This window comes from Gopherus evgoodei, chromosome 6 (assembly GCF_007399415.2).
Source record: "Gopherus evgoodei ecotype Sinaloan lineage chromosome 6, rGopEvg1_v1.p, whole genome shotgun sequence".
Taxonomy (NCBI): Eukaryota; Metazoa; Chordata; order Testudines; family Testudinidae; genus Gopherus; species Gopherus evgoodei.
Genome location: NC_044327.1, coordinates 20,493,648 through 20,509,338, shown reverse-complemented (window position 1 = coordinate 20,509,338; position 15,691 = coordinate 20,493,648).

The following is a 15,691-nucleotide window of genomic DNA, read 5'->3' as shown; positions in this document are numbered from 1 at the left end:
TGGGGAAAAGTTAGTGGGTGCTCTGCACCCACCAGCAGCCAAGCTCCCCTCTCCTCACCCCTCCTTCACCCCTGAGCACACCGCAGCCATGCTCCTCCACCTACCTCCCAGCACTTCCCACCTGGCCACTGCCAAAGAGCTGTGTTAGCATGCTCTGGCGGGGGCGGGGGGAGAGGAGCAGGAACATGGCATGCTCAGGGGAGGCGGCAGGGAAGAAGTGGGGCTGGGTGGGGACTCGGGGAAGGAGTTGGAGTAGGGGCAGGGAGGTGACAGAGTTGGGGCGGGGACTTTGGGGAAGGGACCGGGGTGGGGGAGGGGAGGGTTGAGCACCCAGGAGAAAGAGGAGAAGTTGGTGCCTATGGCGACAGGATCAAATGCAATGGCTGTGAGGGGTTTCTTCCCTTCTGGCCTTCATACCTAGAGCTGTCTCCCTCTTTTTGCATTCCAATAGACCACATGCAGGCGCGGCGCCAGGGTTTCTGATGCCCTAGGCGGACAGCCATTTCGCCTCCCCCCCATGGGTCCGGTGGACCTACTGCAGTCATGCCGGCGGACGGTCTGCTGCTGGAAAGGCTCCGGTGGAGCTGCCGCAGTGATGCCAGTGGGCGGTCCGCTGGTCTAAAGGCTCCGGTGGACCTGCCGCAGGTATGACTGCAGTAGGTCAGCTGGAGCCTTTAGACCAGCACACCGTCCGCCGAAATGACTGCGGCAGCTCCACCGGAGCCTTTCCAGCAGCCAACATGACTGCGGTAGGTCCACCGGACTCGCGTGCCGACCCCCCCGGCAAAATAGCACCCCCCCCCAAAATTCTGGCGCCTTAGGCCAATGCCTAGGTTGCCTAAATGGTAGCACTGGCCCTGACCACATGCTTCATCTGACTCCTCCCTTAAAAACTACATCTCATGCAAAAGCTTTGGGGCAGATCCTCATTTGCTGTAAGCTGATGTAGTGCCATTGACTTCCATGTCTATGCCAGCTGAGCATCTGGTTTTAAAGTCCTAATAGACCACTAAAAGGTGATTCTACATCTGGGATATACATACAGTTCATTTTTAAAATGCACCAAACAAGGAATCCATGAAGCAAAGCCACTTTTCCATTCTGTTTTCCCCACAGAGCATTATTCCCCTGGTTTTGATTTTTTTGTTTTGTTCTGTTCTAATTTTAGGCTATAATCCTGCAAACACTTACACACTTAAAGTTCATAGCGTGCGTAACTAACATCCCTCCACTGACTTGTGCTTAATGTTAAGTACATGTACGGTTGTAGGATCATGACTTTAGGTTGCAAATCCCCCAATGCAGGAACCTAGGGCCATGTTCTGCAATCAGTTACATGGCCATAAATCTGGAATAAATGCAATACACATTTTCAAAATTAGTTAGCATAATTAAACACATATCAATCTGTAGGAACATTTACAGTTCACTGGGTAAAATCCAAAGAACCCGAATCCTAATCCTGAATATAAATTTACTTATGTGATATGCTGTAAGAGGAGGTGTTTTCAGGCATATCAATAAATTTGCACTTAAATGTCAACCCTTTCTTGTTAATGGGAGTGTGAGAAAAAGGAAAAGATATTCCCACACAAACAAACACTATAAAAAGATCTGAGCCTGTATTCTTAGTCCACCAAGACAGCCCACTGAAGTCAAAGGGGCTTTGGAGTATGCAAAGAATAAGGAATTAAGGTTGTGGTACAAATCCTCCAAAGCAAAGACAAAGTTTCAGTACTGAACTCTGGTCTTCATTGCCCCCTGTTCCCGCTCCCTCCCCCCAGTTCAGCTGGCCATTTAGCAAATATGGCACAAGACATCTCTGTGCACTGGTCTTTGACTCTTCATAATAACTATTCAAACAAAGCCAGCTAGCAATATGAAGGAATAGCAGATATGGGGAACAATGGACTGACACTGTACAGTGAAAGGTTATTACCGCCAGAGATGATGGAAAACACAGGGTGGTATCCTGGCCCCACTAAAATCAATGGCAAAACTCCCATTTACTTCACTGGCCCTAGGAATTTACCCAGAAAGATTCCAGATATACAGCCTGATTCTCCATTCTCCTATGCTGGTTTTACACTGTGTAACTCCGCCGATTTCAGTGGAGTGGAGTGCCATCAGTGCCATGCTAATATGACAGAATGGAAAGGTCTACAGAATGCAAAGACTCTCTTTTTGTGGTTGACTGTGGATAGAAAGCATAGACATCTATCAGGATTGGTAGATGGGATTCTACCTCTCTGTACTGTTTGCACATACGAATATCCTGTATTTGTATATATGTATATAATAGCATGTCTATGTAAGAGCTGGTGTAGGAGCATTACTTGTTTATTGTATCAGTTTATAATATACAGGGCCTTTGTTACTTGCTTCAAGCTGTAGAAGCAGTCTAGCCATGTGGGTTGCTGTGACAGGGTCTATCTAGCCTTCTCTGCCTTCTGCTGCAGGGACCAATGCCCAGACTCCCTGGCTTAAGGAAAACCTGCTCAGGCTAGGCTAGCAATGAGACTTAATCTTCCAGAGGCCTAGAAGGGCCAGGAGGCAACACTGACCAACAGAAAGCTGGCAGATCAGTTAAGTAGACTTGCTCACTTCTTCTGAAGGGCAGTGCCGAGTGAGCCTGGGGCAGGAAAAAGAGTTCCTTAGTAATAGATCAGGACTCCTGGCCAGATCAGACCTTGCTTAAACCCTATACTCAAGCAGTTACTGTTTTTGTGTTTGGTTATTCATTTAAAGGCACAGACAGCTAAACTTCAAATGTGGTTATTGTTAGCCATTTAAGACTGACACTAAACTCATGGCAAGGGCTATTCTGCTCCTGCCCAGCTGCCACAGCCTCTTTACAGAATCATTGTTGTTAAAAAAGGATTTGTTTTAAACTCTTAAAGTGACTTGTCCTGTGTAGCAGATCGCAGACTCACCACCGCAGTGCCTACTGCTGGTTGTCCAGGAATTAGATCGATTCCAGTCTCAAGCACTCTGTGCTGGCTGGTGTCTCTCCTGTCTCTGGCCCTGTGTCCCTCCCACACCCCGGTGCCCTTTACCTTAGGGTTCTGCCCACAGCAGCACCCCCACACTCTGGGTCTCCCATACTAGGGCAACCCCCTACTTCTATGCCCACCTTGCCTCAGTGGCTGCAGCCAGTCATCACCTAGTCCCCTTTCCCTGGGGCAGACTGCAGTCTGTAATGGCCACTCATCACTGCCAAGGGGGTTGGACCAGCTACCTCTGCAGCCCCAGTACCTCCTCAGGCCTTTATCAAGGCCTTAGCCTGGGGAGTTGCCAGGCTGGAGCTCCCCGGTTCCTCTTGCCCTTCCCCAGCACTGCTCTGCTTCAGGTACCCTGTGCTCCCAGGCAGCTAGGTCCTTCCCATTCCAAAGCTGGAGTGAGAGTGACATCTGCCTTCTGGCCCTGCTGCTCATTTATAGGCCCAGCCTAGCCCTGATTGGGTGCCTCCCAGCCTTTTCTTATTGGATCTCAGCCCTAGCCCTCTCCCAGGGCTGGCCTTTAACCCTCCCAGGTCTGGAGCGAGGTGACCATCCCACTACACCTCGTCATAATTTTTTTGATGTTTGGTAACATGCAAGAACATTTTGCAGTTTGACAAACTCCAACATAATCCCTTCTCTCCACAAAGCAGCACATGGCTCACCAAAACATCAAGTGTTTTCACTCCTAGAATTAGAGTGACTCTAGGACAACACAGCAGTATGAAAAGAAAATACTATTGCAACACTAGAGAGGTTTCTACATGCAAAGAACCCATGTCATAACATTGGTCTGAGTACCTTCAGTAACAGCCAGAGGAGTAGTGTTTGCGGGTGTCCATTCCCACAGCTCCAAAGGCACTTCTGTTCACGTTGAGCTGGTTGGAACATTTTTTAAAGATTTTTCTTTAAAAACCTTTCAAAAAAAGAGTGCCCATTTTGACAATTCCATTTTGAAAAAAGCCAAAATGAAGCTTTTCTGACCAGAATGTTTCAAGTTTTTGTTTCAAAATGACTTTTCAAAACAAGATTTTAAAAAAAAAAACATTAAAAAGGTTGAGACTGGAACAAAGTGTTTTGCTTTGATCAAAAGGAAATGTTTTGTCTGACCCAAAAGATTTTCACAATTTTGTTTTGGGGGAGGGATAGCTCAGGGGTTTGAGCATTGGCCTACTAAACCCAGGGTTGTGAGTTCAATCCCTGAGGGGGCCATTAAGGGAACTGGGGTAAAAAAAAAAATCTGGGGATAGTCCTGCTTGGAGCAGGGGGTTGGACTAGATGACCTCCTGAGGTCCCTTCTAACCCTATGATTCTATGAATATTTTTGGTTTTGTTCTGTTTTGGATTATATTTTTTTTTGCGGAAACTGCAAAATTGCCTGTGAAAGGGAAATCCAGTTCCCACCCAACTCTACTCACCTGCTCAATGCCATTTACCTAGGGGTCTCTCTCTTGCAATTGGCTCCTGTAAAGAAAGCCTTCATGTTTAGTCTGAGTTGGTTTTTTTTGCAGAAAGACTTCAAGATTTTAATTATATCAATATACAGTTATTGTGTGTTTAAATTAATGTCCTCTGAATTATTTAAACATAACAGCACCCATTTCTACTACTTGAGGCTTAGGATTTCATTTGTTGTTGCACATAGACAGCCTGGAAAGCAAAACACAGCTCTTCACACTTGAACTTCAAATAGTCTATTGAAGCAAGAATAACCAGTTATAATTATGAAGTTTCAGATTTACAGATCTGTGTCTTTTCTGAGGACCACAGAAGCAGCAACACCTGAGTGGATCTCAAATAGAATATCTCCACGCTTGCACTTTTCAGCTCAGACACAGACCAAGCTCTGATGGCACTGGAAGTTACCATCATGTAGGGACCTTGGATACATACAAAAAAGGTGTCCTAGAACTTTCAGTATATTTCACTGCCCAGGAGGGAACACATCCCCCTGGGTCCTGCACACCCATGTTCAGATAAAGCAGAGCACATTCTAACTGGATAGAAGTTGGTACACATTGGGATTTTTCTTCTTCTGGTGTTTGCTGCTCCCTGTACCTGGCAGAACCTGCAGGTAGATAGAACCTACTTAGAGCTTTCCAGACTGAGGCAGCTTTACTTTATTTACAGAGGCTAGCACTACAGACAGGAAGTTGCACTAGTTTAACTAGATTAGTGCAACATCACATCTTGTGTTATACTAGTGCAGCTTCTGCAGATAGACAAGCTCTTACAGGGACCTTTGGTAGGTTGCCCTCTTACTCTCTGGTAGATTAAACAAAACACCACAATCTAGCTTGGAGGCATCTGACTCCAGATTCTCTGGAACATGCAGGTCTCTAAAGGAGAGAGGTTCTAACAGCATTAGGCTTCCTTCCATTCTATGGGTCATAACCTATAAGGAAATGCATGCCGCTTCCCTAATGTTTCTCTCTCTCCTTTCATCCAGTGAGCATTTCTGAACATCGCTGTAAAACAGCATCCCCCTCCCCAAGTGGCCAACAGGGTACTGGGCTATCGATAACTGTTCTAAACATCTCTGGTGATCAAAGGAACAGAGAGTGACACTTTTTTTTTTAAATGGCTCCCCTTTTGGGTCATTGAATAGTCAGGCATCCACTGTGACTCCCAGCAAGCCTGAGCTGGAAAGAGGGTTTAATAGTTTTCTATATTTAATAGAATCCTTAGGGCCTTTAACAGATGGACTGTAGCAAGTATAGGCAGTTTTAGACACTCCTGTGACTGCAGCAATCTAGATATCATTCAAGGAAATAAGCACTTTCACTCCCAGAGATCTTAGGACATGAATAACTTATCCCATAACTGTGGTAAGTATTCTTGGGGCAATGCCCAGGCCAAACTTCGTTACACTGCAGTGAGATAGTGTTCCTTTCCAGGAGGACCTCAGGAGTTTCTTTAGGTAGTTGGATGCAGGGGGATGTTGAGGAAGGCTTTGCTTAGATTTTGTTTGTCAGAAAAGTCTCCTCTGTAGACAATGACTTTATAGCATTGAAACTGTCCATGTGGTACCATTGGAAAGTCATAAAGAAGTTCAAAGGAACATGGTTTAGATCAGGTCTGCACAACTCATAAATCAGTGAGGGCCATATTTCCCCAAAGAAAACAGCTGGGGGCCGACACCCCCCCCAGTGCCGCTGAAACACGCCCCCCAGTGAAACCCAGCCCCCTCGAAACACAACCCCCCAGCACCGCCCACCCTGTGAAAACACCCCCAACCCCCCAAAACAATCCTCTCTCAGCGCCACCTGCCCCACAGAAACAAACCCTCCTTCTCCAGCGCCGCCCCGCCGAAACAGAGGAGTGGAGGTGAGCTGTGGCGAGGAGCAGTTCCCCTGCACACACACCCCTGCCCAGGTTAACTGCTGCGGCATGGGCGGCCCCCCCACCCCAGCTCATCTCAACTCCGTCTTCACCTCGCTGGGCCTGAAAGTGAAGCCACTGCACTGCTTCTCTGCTCTCCCAGGCTTCCTGTGCGAACAGCTATTCACGGGAAGTGGGCGGGGGAGGGGGAGAAGCGGGGCGGAGCATTCAGGGGAGGAGGCGGAGCAGCCATGAGCTGGGGCCAGCCGCTGGCTTATCTGCCCCCCCGCCACTTTCTGCCCACTCACCTCATCTCCCCGCCCTCACCCGCCGCTTGCCTACTCACCCTCCCCGCGGGCTACACAGTGAGCCCATGTGGGCCACATGTTGTGCAGGCCTGGTTTAGATTTTAAATTAGACCATATACCCTGGTAAACTCAGAGTCTATGGAGATATAGCTGGGCTTATACAACACCTTTCGGTGTTTTCAGTTGGCATTACCTCTAAAACCTGAGATCTAAGTCTAAGATGAGATCTCTGCCTGTTTTTATCTGTGGAAGGTTGGGAAGGAACTCATGCACTGGGGGCTATAGTGATATTTTATTGTAGGACATAAGATTTAGTCTGAACCACATCTGAAAACAGAACTATAGCCTTCCAGATTTGTCTTCATTGTTTTGAGATCCAATCAGGTTCTTAAAAGAAGAATTTTAATTAAAGACAAGGTAAAAGAATTACCTCTGTAAAATCGGGATGGTAAGTACTTTACAGAATAACAAAAGACTCAAGAACACAGAGGATCTCCCCTCTAGGCAAAACCTTAAAGTTACAAAACCAGGCATAAACCTCCCTCTTATACAAAGGAAAACACAAGCCAAAATGAAAGCAAACTAATGCATTTCCTTGCTAAACACTTACTAACTTTATAGGAGCTGGATTTCTTGCTTCCTTGATCTGTGTCCGGCAAAAACCCACAGAACAGACAGACAAAGCCTGTCCCCGGACCCCCCTCATTGATCCTTTTGTTCAAGTGTGAGCTAGGTTACCCAAGCTTCTTAACCCTTTACAGATAAAAGCGGAATTAACCCCTTACAGGGTAAAGAGGGATTTTATTCTACCCTTAGCTGTATGTTTATGATTGGCTATAAAAAAACGGAAACTTGCGTAGAAAGTTACAAGCACATGGTTGCTGCATCACTTAACAGCTCACTATTAAGTCTGTGATTCTTTATGACTTCAGCTTCTCATCTCTCTCCCTCCCCCCCAAAAAAAACCTCTCTTCCCCTGCCCAAAGGCCATCTGGAACATATACATTAAAGTGGAGTATTACAAACACCACTCGGTCTCATTTCTATACTAAACTAACAATATCCAAGAAAGACGTTCAAAGTCTGGGCACTCACCTGCAACACAGCAAGAGTCACATGAATGCAAACTGCCCTAGGGGTATTACTGATGGACCTTCTGGTCTCAAAGGTACATGGCACTTTTTCATTATAAAACTGAAAAAAGCAGTAGCTTGGACAGTTGCAAACTACTTTTGAGGAAAGGTATCTTTCTCATAAATGAAGGTTTCTAGAATTAAGCCTTTCATCATATCAGTTGAATCATCTTTATGAAGGAGCCTGGATTGGCAGAGGAAGGCAAAGAATATCTGCTTAGGGCTCCATTGGGTTGAATAGAAGATGATGGGAAAGATCTTGCAAAGAGTTGCAGGCAGGTGGTGCCCTACCAATAGGATAGGGTCCTGAGCTTGCAAGCAAGTAAACAAGCTGAGCTCAGTGGGATTCCGCAAGAAAACAAGGGTCTGTTCTTAGAGGATTGAGGTCTTAGGGCCTGATTTTCAGAGATGTTAGCAAGTGCAGCTCCCATAAATGTCAAATGAGTGCTCAGCATCTCTGAAGATTAGGCTCTTAGGATGGCATTTTCAAAAGAACTCAGTATATTGACCACCAAGTTCTTTTGAAAATCTGGCCACAATATTAAGACATTAACTTAAAACATGTTCCACGAAACGTAGAAGATGCACAGTGCGGCCTTGTGGACATTGCTGTTGAGATGTGAACCGTAGCATTTCCTGATATTTTTGTGATATAAAGTGCGCAATCTTTACACTGCAGTAACATCAATTTTCTCCAGTTAATATGTAATTAAAGATGTAGATGACCGTTTTCAACACACACAGTAGTGCAGCCATGTAGCTATTAAAATTTCATTGGCAGTTAGTTTATGCTTTAAGTTAAGCAGATATTGTGTGCAGTTAGTTTCCCCTCAGGAATATCTAGAGCCAATGTGTGTAGATATTTTCTTCTACAGCCACTCATCTTGTTGCACTCTCAAAAAAAAAAAAGACAGTATTGTTTGTGGTGATCAAGGAAATGTAGATTTTTAAAAAAAATCTAGTCTGTTAATTCCATTATGAAGTTAATGTAGAGCTGTTGAAAGAATTGCCAGATTCCTTAGGGTTAGTCTTAATAAAAGATATATTCTTCTTCTGTTGGGGTTTATATTAATAATTAGGACAAATGCAGCAGCAAACCCCACTTCAGCACACATATTTCAGCAGTGGTTAATATTATCTATTCAGATGCTTTCAGCTGAATCTAATTAACCAAGAGTGTAGGACCATCAAAACCCATAATAAATATTTGTATCTATGTTGTGTTTAAACCCAGTCTCTCTCTGAAATAAAGAAAAACAACACTTGGAAAGCTGAGAGTTTTTACATCGAAGCTCCTGATCCTATACTACCATTCATTGCATGTAATTGGCTTCTTAATTGCATCTCTTTAAAACCCAATATATACAGGGTTAGCAACCTCCAGGTAGTGAGAATAGTGCGGTGCAATCTCCAGCCAAATGTGTTTGCCTATACCCAAGCGTTATCAAGATTCCAATAACGAACTCACTGAGATATTTTCCATCAAGGACTAATAAAGCAATGCACAGGATGGCTCATTTCCTGGAGCATTTCTCACTCTTAACAGGAGATCACTTTGTTATATGCATTACAGGGAAGTTTAGTCAGTTTAGGCCAATGGATGAAGGCAGGAATTGTGGCTGTTACCAGATTTCAGGCACAGGGATGAGGAAGAATGGTCCAGTGGTTAGGAGACTCGGATTCAATTCCTTGCTCAGCTGTGGAGGTCCTGTGTGACGCAGACCAAGTCATTTAGGCCCAGATGCTCAAAATACTATTTAGGTGCCTAAGTTCCTTCAAAATCAATGGGAGTTAGGTGCTTAAATACCTTTGAGGATCTGGGCCTTTGTGCCGCAGTTCCCCTTGTGAACAATGGGAATAGCAGCACTTCCCTACCTCACCAGGGCTTTATGAGAATGACTGTGGCATGAGCCGCTCAGGTACTGTGGTAATGGGGGCCATATAAGTACCATAGAGTTTTAATTCAATTCACTTTGAATTAAAAAAGCAGCACTGGCACTTGTTTCCTTGCTGTTATAAGTGTTATAGGTGGTTGTCATTTTGCAAAACATATCACATCTGATAACAGTTGATAGGGCAAATTATTCCCTGAGTTCCCCAGCTGGCCACGTAGCCACCTAAAATGCCAGGGGGACACTGTCATAAACAGATAGCTAAGAGTTAATGTCTCTTTCACCTGAAGCACCTGACCAGAGGACCAATCAGGAAACCAGATTTTTTCAACTTTGGGTGGAGGGAATTTGGTGTCTGAGGTCTTTTTTTTCTGTCTGCCTGCTTTCTCTGAGCTTTGGAGAAGTAGTTTCTGCTTCCTAATCTTCTGTTTCTAAGTGTAAGGACAAAGAGATCAGATAGTAAGTTATATGGTTTCTTTTCTTTGGTATTTGCATGAATATAAGTGCTGGAGTGCTTTGATTTGTATTCTTTTTGAATAAGGCTGTTTATTCATATTTCTTCTAAGCAATCGACCCTGTATTTTGTCACCTTAATACAGAGAGACCATTTCTATGTATTTTTTCTTTCTTTTTTATATAAAGTTTTCTTTTAAGACCTGTTGGAGTTTTTCTTTACTTCAGGGAAATTGAGTCTGTACTCACCAGGGAATTGGTGGGAGGAAGAAATCAGGGGGAGATCTGTGTGTGTTGGATTTGCTAGCCTGATTTTGCATTCCCTCTGGGTGAAGAGGAAAGTGCTTTTGTTTCCAGGACTTGGAACGGAGAGGGGGAGTCACTCTGTTTGGATTCACAGAGCTTGTGTCTGTGTATCTCTCCAGGAGCACCTGGAGGGGGGAAGGGAAAAAGGATTATTTCCCTTTGTTGTGAGATTCAAGGGATTTGGGTCTTGGGGTCCCCAGGGAAGGTTTTTCAGGGGGACCAGAGTGCCCCAAAACACTCTAATTTTTTGGGTGGTGGCAGCAAGTACCAGGTCCAAGCTGGTAGCTAGGCTTGGAGGTTTTCATGCTAACCCCCATATTTTGGACGCTAAGGTCCAAATCTGGGACTAAAGGTTTGACAGACACCAATGAAGGAACTGGAAGATGACAAGAAAATGTGTGATTTTTCATGGGGCCAGGCCTCACAGAGGAAGATTGGTGCAGGCAGCAAAGCAAATTAAGCAGCAACTTCCATAGTGGCATAATGCATACACAAGAGCCCTTGCCCAACACGTACCTTATTTTTGTGTGTTATCTGCAGATTTGTTTGCATCTATCAGCATCTTTAGGCAGCTGAGTGCCTTTGAAAATCTTGGTGATCAGAGAGAGGGCACTGAGTTACCATCAGGAACTACACTTGCAGGGCAAGTGGTAGGAGAGCAGTACAGATGAAACCTCCACTATCCAGGACTCAGACACCAGTGGGGAAGGGTGAGGGGAAAAGGTCCTTTGAAAGCCAGAAGCTGCTGCACAAGCAGGTTGGGCAAGACAATGGCCCAAACAGGCCTTTGTAGCCTCTCCATCCCTGTGACATCAATAGAACCTGACATTGTGTCCTTTTGATCCTGGACAGCCTCAGTGATGTTTTCATCCATTAGAAGGCACAAGTAGACCACTCTGCCACAACAGCATTCCTGCCACCTGAAGGATGCTGACAGCTGTCTGTTCATGCACTCAGCCTGATTGGCTGGGCATGTGAGAGAGTCAGCGAGGAAAAGGGTGGGACTTGGGAGTTTCTTTCACAGCCCTGGAAGCACTGGCTTCAGGCATACTGTGGAAGGGAAGGGGACTTGTGCTGAGAGTGGCTGTCCGGAACAGAAGGCCCTTTGTCGTGGGAAAGGATTTTAGTTAGTTTTGTACCTGTTGTAGAATCTATCCTGTAACAAGCCTTGCATACACAACCCCATCTTCTTAATCTCCCAACATACTTGTGTAGCTCTCACTTTTTGTGCCACATCTTCCATCAGACTATAAACTCTTTAGGGCACGGATTGCCTTCCTATGTGTATACAGCAGTGTTGTCATCTCATCTCTTCTGCCTTGGCACAGCTACTCCAGCTACTCTGCCTCAGTTTCCCCAAGAGCATTTCCAGCCAACTCTGGTAGATGGCTTAGCCCACTAGCCAGGATACTATGAAAGTTCAATCTCTTCCCACTTCCAGGATAGCAGACTCCCAATCCCCAAGCAAACCATTCTTAGTGCCTCTGCTGTTATGCATGTACTCACTCTTTGGGTTCAGACCCTGCCCTTCTCCTTAGCAGGGAGCGGCTCTAGGGATTTTGCCATCCCAAGCTGCGGGACCAGCGGACCCTCCGCAGGCATGCCTGCGGGAGGTCCACTGAAGCCGCGGGACCAGCGGACTTTCTGCAGGCAAGCTGCCAAAGGCAGTCTGCCTGCTGCCCTTGCAATGACTGGCAGAGCGCCTCAATGGCTTGCCACTCCAAGCACGCGCTTGGCGTGCTGGGGCCTGGAGCTGCCCCTGCTCCTTAGGTAGGAAACCCTGCCATGGCCTATACGCAGGTTCCCTGAGCCAAACAGACTAATGTTGGGCCAACCTTCTCTCCAGAGAAGCTCTGACCAGCCATAATCCTGCTCAGTTCCTGGCTCTAGCCAGTCTGCTCTCCTTCCTAGCCAGCTACTGCCTTTTCATCCCCTTCCTACAGGCCTAAAACTCACTCCAGGTGTGGAAGGCAGGGCTGATTATACTCACCACAGTTTGTTAATCCTTTCTAGTCTCTTTGGGTTTTGTACCCATCACAAGCCCCTAGCACATTTTTGGTGTTATAATAAATGCATAACAAAAATAATCAGGTAAACTTAGCAAAGAGTCCTACGGCACCTTATAGACTAACAGATGTTTTGGAGCATGAGCTTTTGTGGGTGAATACCCACTTCATCGGATGTATTCACCCATGAAAACTCATGCCCCCAAATGTCTGTTAGTCTATAAGGTGCCACAGGACTCTTTGCTGCTTTTACAGATCCAGACTAACATGGCTACCCCTCTGATACAGGTAAACTTAGTCCATCTTTCCCCCTTTATTTCTATAGGGAGCAAATTGGATCTAGACACTTCGGTTTTACTGCTCCCTTTATACTCAGTCTGTGTAATGGGATAAAGTGTACACATTTAGATAATTATCTTCAAAGGATCATCCCAAGCCTCTGTCTGTCAGTCCTTCTCTAGTGAGCATAAAATCTCTTTCTCTGGATCTTTCACAATGTCAGAGCAAGTTGCCATATTTGAAAACAGAGTGTATTACGCTGCAGAATTGTCAAAATGTGGTTTGATTGCACATTGAAGACTTGATGCTTACTAACTGGCAATTTGCATGCACTGTTCTTCAATATATATGCACAACTGTCATAACTGCATGTACACACAAATTAGACATGCATTTCTGCAGCCTAACTGCATAGCTGTGGTTTAGAAAACAAAAGCCATAATATTTTAGCAAAATTTTAGACTTGATCACAAGAATCTGCTAACATGATGCCGTGAATGAGAAGTGTTCTTCTAAAGAAGCTGCATAATGGAATATTCAGGAGTGACAGAAGAATGTTAACCAGAAAATATTTATTCCTTAATTCCCAGTGAACCACAAGGATTTTCTCTATTCAAGTGAATGGATCAGGTGGAAATCCTCTTTCATCTTCTGAGCTAAAAGGAGTCTTCATGTGGTTGATGACACACCAGGTGTACACATCTCAACACTGCTGATTCTCTTGTACCAAGTAATAGATCAATCTGCTTGTTTACGCTAAGGCACTCTAGGCTGCACAGCTTTGTTTCTCAGTCAGATTTATTTCACCTGTTGTGCTGATTGCTCAGCTTTGCTACATAGATAATAAATATCAAGGCCCTGCTTCTCCCCTACCCTGCACCTGGCACAGTCACTCGCATCTGTGTAAAATGCTGCCACATCGGCCTGGTTGTATTTTACACCAACTATGCACAAGTGTGAGCAGCCACACAGGGTGCAGTGGGAAATGAGGCCCTAAGTGTACTGCAGCAGGAGGCCAATCAGAGAGCTGCAATATGAACATAGGGGTGGCCCTCCTAGATCAGGCAAGAATGTCCACATGGGCGTATAAGGTGTATACACATAGATGAAGTAGTGGAAGGATTCAGCCTTTCAGACAGACATCAGGTGGGGGTTGCAAAAATTTATGTCAGCCTAATTCTGCCCCCATTGAAATCAAGGGTAAAATTTCCATTGACTTTAATGCAAGCATTTAGGTCAAAGTTGAGCAATTTTGAAAATCCCACCCACAATAACTGCTACCAGGGAATGCTATGATGACTAAATAAGGTGACTTGGTGTAATATAAGCTAGGAGGCCCCTACTTCCAACCCATTTTTGTCCTAGCCCTATTTGTTCCCTCAGGCAGAGCAGAATTTCAAGCACTTGTAGGCTGCAATGAGTCTTTCTGAAAATGAAAGATAGAGGAGCATGACGCGGTTCACATCTGTGCTGCCCCCTTGTGGCCCAACGTGGCATTATTCACTCTGTCACAGGGTCGCCACTGATCAGTTACCACCTCTCCTGGGGTCTGATGCAGAGATGTTTTAGCCTTTCAGCCCCATCCATTAAAGATCAAAACTAAGAGAAAAGCAGCCACTCAAAAGAGGGTCTACCAGTAAGTCAGGCCCTGAGTAGAAGTGTAGGGTCAGGGGATTTCTTAAAGCAACCAGTCCTTTCTCTGGACCCACTCATCCCATCCGCCAAGGGAGATGTGTAGGCAGCAAGACGTCTCACGCTACTGGCTGAAACCAAGGCATCCCTCATTAAGGGAGAAACAGAACTCTGATTTCCTTTCAGGTCAACTGCCAACTGCTAGATTGTCTCCTCTTAACTCCCCTCTCCACACCTGATCTCTATTGCAGGTGTAAGAGGGCAGGGCTATCCGGGGGCACAGGCCTTCATTAACCCCATCCTTGCCAGTGTGGGGCCTGCCTGCCCCATCACTAAGGCTAAGATTTAGTCACAGGCATTTTTAGTCATAGACAGGTCATGGACAATAAACAAAAATTCACAGCCCCTGACCTCTCCATGACTTTTACTATAAATAGCCCTGATTAAATATTAGGGTGCTTCTGCTCTGGGGAGCCCTGAGGGCCAACAGCCTCTGGCTGCCCCGGGGCTGCTGCTCAGGCTGTCTCCAGGGCAGCCCCCAGGACCACTCCTGCTCTGGTGATCCACAGGGCCACCCCTGGGACTGCTGCTTGGTTGGTCCCCAGAATCACCCACACCTGCTGCTACATGGGCTGTCCCCAGGGTCATCTGCCAAGGGTTGCTCCAGCAGTGGCCAGTGTGCCTGGACCTGGGGTCAGCTGCACTGCTCACTGCTCCTGCAGAAATCACAGAAGTTGAGGAAAGTCACAGAATCCGTGACTTCTGCGACTTTCATGACAGACTCGCAGCCTGCCCCATCACAATGAGATTAAAAATGTCCTTCTTGAATATAATGTGTAAAGAAATCAGCTAGCTCCGTCAACTGTGTTGAATGCTGTGTTGCCAACCACAAAGGTTCAAAAATCATGAGATTTGTAAAAAGAAAATGTGGGGTTCTTTTCCTTTGTCTTCAAGTATTTGAGCCTTTGGGGTGTGCTTGCTCACGTTTTCAAGCTTTTCTCATCAGCCATGAGGGCTAGACTTAAAAAATTAAATAAAATTGAAACATCTCTTGATTCCAGCAGCTGGGGCTTTCCAAAACACACCAAATATCATAATCAGAGGGGTAGCCGTGCTAGTCTGGATCTGTAAAAGCAGCAAAGAGTCCTGTGGCACCTTATAGACTAACAGACATTTTGGAGCATGAGCTTTCGTGGGTGAATACCCACTTCGTCAGATGCACGTAGTGGAAATTTCCAGGGGCAGGTATATATATATGCAGGCAAGCTAGAGATAATGAAGTAGTTCAATCAGGGAGGATGAGGCCCTGTTCTAGCAGCTGAGGTGTGAAAACCAAGGGAGGAGAAACTGGTTCTGTAATTG